This window comes from Coregonus clupeaformis, chromosome 17 (assembly GCF_020615455.1).
Source record: "Coregonus clupeaformis isolate EN_2021a chromosome 17, ASM2061545v1, whole genome shotgun sequence".
Taxonomy (NCBI): domain Eukaryota; kingdom Metazoa; phylum Chordata; class Actinopteri; order Salmoniformes; family Salmonidae; genus Coregonus; species Coregonus clupeaformis.
Window position 1 is genome coordinate 2,085,540 of NC_059208.1, and position 8,812 is coordinate 2,094,351.

Sequence of the window (8,812 nt, forward strand, 5' to 3'; positions counted from 1 at the left end):
CTCGCTGGCATATTACATCATTTATGCAGCAGCATACAATACATTTTTGGACTCATCTTGTTGTGCTGTCATCAAAGTCTGTCATTCTCTGGATTTATGGTGCTTTCAAGACAACTGTGAACTCTGAAAAAAACAAGGTCGAATCATGATGACGTTAGTGATCTTCAGGTCGGAGCCCTAAAAAGAGGCTTACAATTCTGAGTTGGATGACCGTTCATAACGTATTTTCCCAGTTGGAGCTCGTTTTTTTCCCGAGTTCCCAGTTGTCTTGAACTCACTGAAATGCTTGCAGTTAGCCACTGATTCCTTCCAAACCACTCATTGTTGAATTTCCGATTACCAACTTGTTGTGTAATGTTTATGTCCAATGGCCGATAAGCACCGATACGTTTTATCTATAATTATTCTTCATTATTTTTCTTCATATGACAAGGATAAAAAATTATTTGCCAGTAGATTGTGACTTCATTCATGATGATGACTGCTAGCTAAGATTTTGAAAGTATGATGTTGACATGATCAGTCCAATCAAAGCTACTGTAGATGTAAGGTGATTTGATGTAATTTTATCTGTTGCCAATGACCTTGAGCCTTCTTGGATGGGCACTTCTAATGTAACTCTATGGCAGCATCCAAGGGGCTTGAATTTTCAAGCTCTACCCTTACATTTGACGGTGATGTAGTGTCCCTATGAGTGAGAGAACACTGAGCCAATCACGGCGCAACTGGAGAACGTTACCAACCCCAATGCTCCGTATTTTCCGCTGGCAGCCCCACCACCACAGAAAGCACTGAGCTAGGCTGAAACACCTTAATTTTGGAGCTACCTTACTCAAGAAAGCAAAAAAGAGACCAAGTTTGTATGCGGCTTTATTAACTCAATGATATATATATATATATATATTTTTTTTTTTCATTGTTTGCAAACTGATATGTGACACATATTAATGCCAATATAACATGAAAATCAGGCAACCCCCCAAAAACATCTTACTACAATACATATTAATAGAAAGTTAGCAAAAATAGATAAGATCTTGCTACCATGGAAAGGCAAATACCTATCTATTTGTGGAAAAATCACCCTGACTAATTATTTAGTCAGAACCCAGTTCATCTATTTACCTATGGCCATGCCTACACCAAACAACTTGTTTTTTTTAAATTATATGAGCTAAAAATATTCCACTTTATTTGGAACCGCAAACCAGACAAAATTAAACGGGCCTAATTATATAATGAATAGGAATTTGGAGGGCTTACATTATTAAATATTAATGCATTGAACCTCTCACTAAAGGCTTCAGTCAGGCAAAAGTTAAAGTTAAATCCAAACTGGTTTTCCAGCAGAGTAGTTAGAATGACTCCATGTACAAGAATATACTTTTCCCCTTTATTGATATTGCAACCTCTCACTTTCAGTTATTTGAAAATGAAATAATCTCCAGAATATCACTATTTTTAAACAAGCTATAGAAAGCTGATTGCAATTTCAGTTTAATCCACCAGAAAAGACTGAACAAATAGGCCTATTACAACAAGTATTGTCTAAACTCAAATATACTAATTGATTTTAAAAAATCATTATTTTAGGATTTTTTAAAACAAATTGTATTATCTTTGTTAATGATATCATAAATATGACCGGTGGAGTTATGTCACACATGCAGCTAACAAAAAAATATATATATGGTTTTCAGAGATAGATGGAAGGGTTTGAGGGTAGCTGAAGGGTGGGACTAAAAACAAATACAAATAGATGACTAATGTAAAATATACTGTGTCTGTAAAATGTATATAGTATGTATAATCTGGAAGTAGAAGCCTAAATATTGTTGGCTATTAGTTTACTCCCATTAGGGGAGGGGTGGTAGGGTGGTGTCAACTAATAGTCTTGGAAGGATCCTGCTTGATTCTGTAAGTAGAATTGTTTTAACTTGTAAACTGTGTTGGTTCTGTCTGTCTGTCATAGTTAGTAAGCTACCCAGTCTGCTTAAAAAGCGATTGCTACCCATTCACACTGGACGCAGGGCCAACCACTTATTTTGTTCTCTGCAGATTACAACTCAATAGGAGGGGGAGTGGCTACACTTGTGCTAGGCAATTAGCTTAGTGTTATTAGTACAACCTCTTTGTTCAGCGGCAGCTGTCCCTGAAACAAAGACAGTTCTGCGGGAGTTAGTCGAGGGAGGCCCCGCTCTCTCGCTTCCCCAGATGTTTAGTTAATTTCATTCTGATCTCTTTTGCATTATTGTAGCCTTTTCTGTAGCCTGTAAACTATGTGTCTGTCTATCCCTGTTCTCTCCTCTCTGCACAGGCCATACAAACTCTTCACACCGCGTGGTTGCTACCACTCTAATCTGGTGGTCCCTGCGCACACGACCCACGTGGAGTTCCAGGTCTCCGGCAGCCTCTGGAACTGCCGTTCTGCGGCCAACAAGGCAGAGTTAATCTCAGCCTATGCTACCCTCCAGTCTCTCGACTTCTTGGCGCTGATGGAAACATGGATTACCACAGAAAACACTGCTACTCCTACTGCTCTTTCCTCGTCTGATCGTGTGTTCTCACATACCCGAGAGCATCTGGTCAGCACGGCGGTGGCACAGGAATCCTCATCTCTCCCAAGTGGACATTCTCTCTTTTCCCCCTGACCCATCTGTCTATCTCCTCATTTGAATTCCATGCTGTCACTAGCCCATTCAAGCTTAACATCCTTGTCATTTGTCGCCCTCCAGGTTCCCTTGGAGAGTTCATCAATGAGCTTGATGCCTTGATAAGTTCCTTTCCTGAGGATGGCTCACCCTCACAGTTCTGGGTGACTTTAACCTGCCTACGTCTGCCTTCGACTCATTTCTCTCTGCCTCCTTCTTTCCACTCCTTTCCTCTTTTGACCTCACCCTTTCACCGTTGTAAGTCGCTCTGGATAAGAGTGTCTGCTAAATGTAAATGTATGGTTAAGGGAAAATAATAAAATAAAATAAAAATGTTGTAAACATTTTATGGGGATTGGAAATGATGCAGACAATTACATTGATACATCGCACAATCTATCTGCAATATTAAAGCAGATCTACCCGTAAAAAAAAAAAAGTAACGAAGGAGAGGAGACAAGGAAAGGAGGAGAGGAGACTATTAAAGGAGCCTTCTGAAGAATGTTTACCACCAGACCAGACCTGCCTGAGGGTCACATAGACCTGGGAGTGTTTTTCATTAAATGTATTGTTGTGTCGAGTAAACGTTGCTAATTATGCTGTGATGACCAAGGAGAACCGCTGACGCTGTATTTTCATCATAAGGTTTATTCATAACAAAGGGTTACAGCGTCGATTTACAGATACCTGCAGATACCTGGAGAATAATCGCCCCATCTCTAATATGATTATTCTGTCTTCCTTTGTCCCAACTGTGGTATATATTCTATGTAATCTGATATGGGTGTTCCCCTACAGACCAATCACCTGTCTCCACACAACAGACTTCTTCTGTTCTATGGGGTGTCCCTCTAAAACTGCTCCCTCTAAAACTGAATAAACCTCCTCTCAGGTTCCATTTGAAAACATTAGCAAAGTCATAACTCCTCAGACACTACAGTATAACAAAGGGTGACAAGGAATCTGCTTTTACTGTAGGAGCCAGACCAGGTAACCTGCATGTTTGGTTACTTGGGTGTGTCTCTTGCTTTAACTCTCTGATAGGTGTGTTCTTTATAGCATTCCAATTCTTCTCATAAACATGTATGGCTCCATAGCTCAGTGGTTAGAGCACTGGTCTTGTAAACCAGGGGTCGCGAGTTCAATTCTCGCTGGGGCCTTGATTTTGATCCTACCCTCTGTGACATGCGTCTGAAACGCTGCACAAGGTGGGCGTTACCATTACTCTGGCTCTATACAGCAGAAAGATCTAAAAGTGACAACAAACGGACAATTTTGCCCTGCAAAAATAATTATCTGCTGTTCTACTACTGTAAAATACATTGCCAAACAAACTGAGGATAGGTTTGCCGATCCCGTCCTGGGACGCCAATCATGATTAAAGGGCTGAAACTAGAGACAGGAGTAGCAGAGGTCATGTAAGTCTGTTGATATTAAATAAAGCATTAAAGATAATGTCAACAGCATTGTGATGAGGGAATGCCATAGGCTGAATTGAGAGACTGGGCTAGGTAGTTTAGTCCCAATCTAGAAGATTTATTTTCTTAGAAATTCTAACTTAACAAAAAATACTTGAGTCCTTTTAGCTCCTTGTAGAGCAAAGGCACAACAATAACAAAAGCAATATGTTCTCAACCCTGACAAACAATATACTACTGCTGACTAACAAAAGCAATATGTTCTCAACCCTGACAAACAATATACTACTGCTGACTAACAAAAGCAATATGTTCTCAAACCTGACAAACAATATACTACTGCTGACTAACAAAAGCAATATGTTCTCAACCCTGACAAACAACATACTACTGCTGACTAACAAAAGCAATATGTTCTCAAGCCTGACAAACAATATACTACTGCTGACTAACAAAAGCAATATGTTCTCAAGCCTGACAAACAATATACTACTGCTGACTAACAAAAGCAATATGTTCTCAACCCTGACAAACAATATACTACTGCTGACTAACAAAAGCAATATGTTCTCAAGCCTGACAAACAATATACTACTGCTGACTAACAAAAGCAATATGTTCTCAAGCCTGACAAACAATATACTACTGCTGACTAACAAAAGTAATATGTTCTCAAACCTGACAAACAATATACTACTGCTGACTAACAAAAGCAATATGTTCTCAAGCCTGACAAACAATATACTACTGCTGACTAACAAAAGCAATATGTTCTCAATTCTGACAAACAATATACTACTGCTGACTAACAAAAGCAATATGTTCTCAAGCCTGACAAACAATATACTACTGCTGACTAACAAAAGGAATATGTTCTCAACCCTGACAAACCATATACTACTGCTGACTAACAAAGGCAATATGTTCTCAAGCCTGACAAATAATATACTACTGATGACTAACAAAAGCAATATGTTCTCAACCCTGACAAACAATATACTACTGCTGACTAACAAAAGCAATATGTTCTCAAGCCTGACAAACAATATACTACTGCTGACTAACAAAATCAATATGTTCTCAAACCTGACAAACAATATACAACTGCTGACTAACAAAAGCAATATGTTCTCAAGCCTGACAAACAATATACTACTGCTGACTAACAAAATCAATATGTTCTCAACCCTGACAAACAATATACTACTGCTGACTAACAAAAGCAATATGTTCTCAAGCCTGACAAACAATATACTACTGCTGACTAACAAAAGCAATATGTTCTCAAGCCTGACAAACAATATACTACTGCTGACTAACAAAAGCAATATGTTCTCAAGCCTGACAAACAATATACTACTGCTGACTAACAAAAGCAATATGTTCTCAAGCCTGACAAACAATATACTACTGCTGACTAACAAAAGTAATATGTTCTCAAACCTGACAAACAATATACTACTGCTGACTAACAAAAGCAATATGTTCTCAAGCCTGACAAACAATATACTACTGCTGACTAACAAAAGCAATATGTTCTCAATTCTGACAAACAATATACTACTGCTGACTAACAAAAGCAATATGTTCTCAAGCCTGACAAACAATATACTACTGCTGACTAACAAAAGGAATATGTTCTCAACCCTGACAAACCATATACTACTGCTGACTAACAAATGCAATATGTTCTCACGCCTGACAAATAATATACTACTGATGACTAACAAAAGCAATATGTTCTCAACCCTGACAAACAATATACTACTGCTGACTAACAAAAGCAATATGTTCTCAACCCTGACAAACAATATACTACTGCTGACTAACAAAAGCAATATGTTCTCAAGCCTGACAAACAATATACTACTGCTGACTAACAAAAGCAATATGTTCTCAAGCCTGACAAACAATATACTACTGCTGACTAACAAAAGCAATATGTTCTCAAGCCTGACAAACAATATACTACTGCTGACTAACAAAAGGAATATGTTCTCAACCCTGACAAACCATATACTACTGCTGACTAACAAATGCAATATGTTCTCACGCCTGACAAATAATATACTACTGATGACTAACAAAAGCAATATGTTCTCAACCCTGACAAACAATATACTACTGCTGACTAACAAAAGCAATATGTTCTCAACCCTGACAAACAATATACTACTGCTGACTAACAAAAGCAATATGTTCTCAAGCCTGACAAACAATATACTACTGCTGACTAACAAAAGCAATATGTTCTCAAGCCTGACAAACAATATACTACTGCTGACTAACAAAAGCAATATGTTCTCAAGCCTGACAAACAATATACTACTGCTGACTAACAAAAGCAATATGTTCTCAAACCTGACAAACATAATACTACTGCTGACTAACAAAAGTAATATGTTCTCAAACCTGACAAACAATATACTACTGCTGACTAACAAAAGCAATATGTTCTCAAGCCTGACAAACAATATACTACTGCTGACTAACAAAAGCAATATGTTCTCAATTCTGACAAACAATATACTACTGCTGACTAACAAAAGCAATATGTTCTCAAGCCTGACAAACAATATACTACTGCTGACTAACAAAAGGAATATGTTCTCAACCCTGACAAACCATATACTACTGCTGACTAACAAAGGCAATATGTTCTCAAGCCTGACAAATAATATACTACTGATGACTAACAAAAGCAATATGTTCTCAACCCTGACAAACAATATACTACTGCTGACTAACAAAAGCAATATGTTCTCAAGCCTGACAAACAATATACTACTGCTGACTAACAAAAGTAATATGTTCTCAAACCTGACAAACAATATACTACTGCTGACTAACAAAAGCAATATGTTCTCAAGCCTGACAAACAATATACTACTGCTGACTAACAAAATCAATATGTTCTCAACCCTGACAAACAATATACTACTGCTGACTAACAAAAGCAATATGTTCTCAAGCCTGACAAACAATATACTACTGCTGACTAACAAAAGCAATATGTTCTCAAGCCTGACAAACAATATACTACTGCTGACTAACAAAAGCAATATGTTCTCAACCCTGACAAACAATATACTACTGCTGACTAACAAAAGCAATATGTTCTCAAGCCTGACAAACAATATACTACTGCTGACTAACAAAAGGAATATGTTCTCAACCCTGACAAACCATATACTACTGCTGACTAACAAATGCAATATGTTCTCAAGCCTGACAAATAATATACTACTGATGACTAACAAAAGCAATATGTTCTCAACCCTGACAAACAATATACAACTGCTGACTAACAAAAGCAATATGTTCTCAACCCTGACAAACAATATACTACTGCTGACTAACAAAAGCAATATGTTCTCAAGCCTGACAAACAATATACTACTGCTGACTAACAAAAGCAATATGTTCTCAATTCTGACAAACAATATACTACTGCTGACTAACAAAAGCAATATGTTCTCAAACCTGACAAACAATATACAACTGCTGACTAACAAAAGCAATATGTTCTCAAGCCTGACAAACAATATACTACTGCTGACTAACAAAAGTAATATGTTCTCAAACCTGACAAACAATATACTACTGCTGACTAACAAAAGCAATATGTTCTCAAGCCTGACAAACAATATACTACTGCTGACTAACAAAAGCAATATGTTCTCAATTCTGACAAACAATATACTACTGCTGACTAACAAAAGCAATATGTTCTCAAGCCTGACAAACAATATACTACTGCTGACTAACAAAAGGAATATGTTCTCAACCCTGACAAACCATATACTACTGCTGACTAACAAATGCAATATGTTCTCAAGCCTGACAAATAATATACTACTGATGACTAACAAAAGCAATATGTTCTCAACCCTGACAAACAATATACTACTGCTGACTAACAAAAGCAATATGTTCTCAACCCTGACAAACAATATACTACTGCTGACTAACAAAAGCAATATGTTCTCAAGCCTGACAAACAATATACTACTGCTGACTAACAAAAGCAATATGTTCTCAAGCCTGACAAACAATATACTACTGCTGACTAACAAAAGCAATATGTTCTCAACCCTGACAAACAATATACTACTGCTGACTAACAAAAGCAATATGTTCTCAAACCTGACAAACATAATACTACTGCTGACTAACAAAAGCAATATGTTCTCAAACCTGACAAACAATATACTACTGCTGACTAACAAAAGCAATATGTTCTCAATTCTGACAAACAATATACTACTGCTGACTAACAAAAGCAATATGTTCTCAAACCTGACAAACAATATACAACTGCTGACTAACAAAAGCAATATGTTCTCAACCCTGACAAACAATATACTACTGCTGACTAACAAAAGCAATATGTTCTCAACCCTGACAAAAAATATACTACTGCTGACTAACAAAAGTAATATGTTCTCAACACTGAAAAAATATATACTACTGCTGACTAACAAATGCAATATGTTCTCAAACCTGACAAACAATATACAACTGCTGACTAACAAAAGCAATATGTTCTCAACCCTGACAAACAATATACTACTGCTGACTAACAAAAGCAATATGTTCTCAAGCCTGACAAACAATATACTACTGCTGACTAACAAAAGCAATATGTTCTCAATCCTGACAAACAATATACTACTGCTGACTAACAAAAGCAATATGTTCTCAACACTGAAAAAATATATACTACTGCTGACTAACAAAAGC

At 37.1% G+C, this 8,812-nt stretch overlaps 1 non-coding gene across 1 annotated transcript; it reads left to right on the forward strand.

Moving 5' to 3' along the window:
• Positions 1-3,738: 3,738 nt before the first annotated feature.
• Positions 3,739-3,811, forward strand: trnat-ugu. The gene has a single exon. It is a non-coding gene; the product is annotated as a tRNA-Thr (tRNA).
• The last annotated feature ends 5,001 nt before the right edge of the window (positions 3,812-8,812 follow it).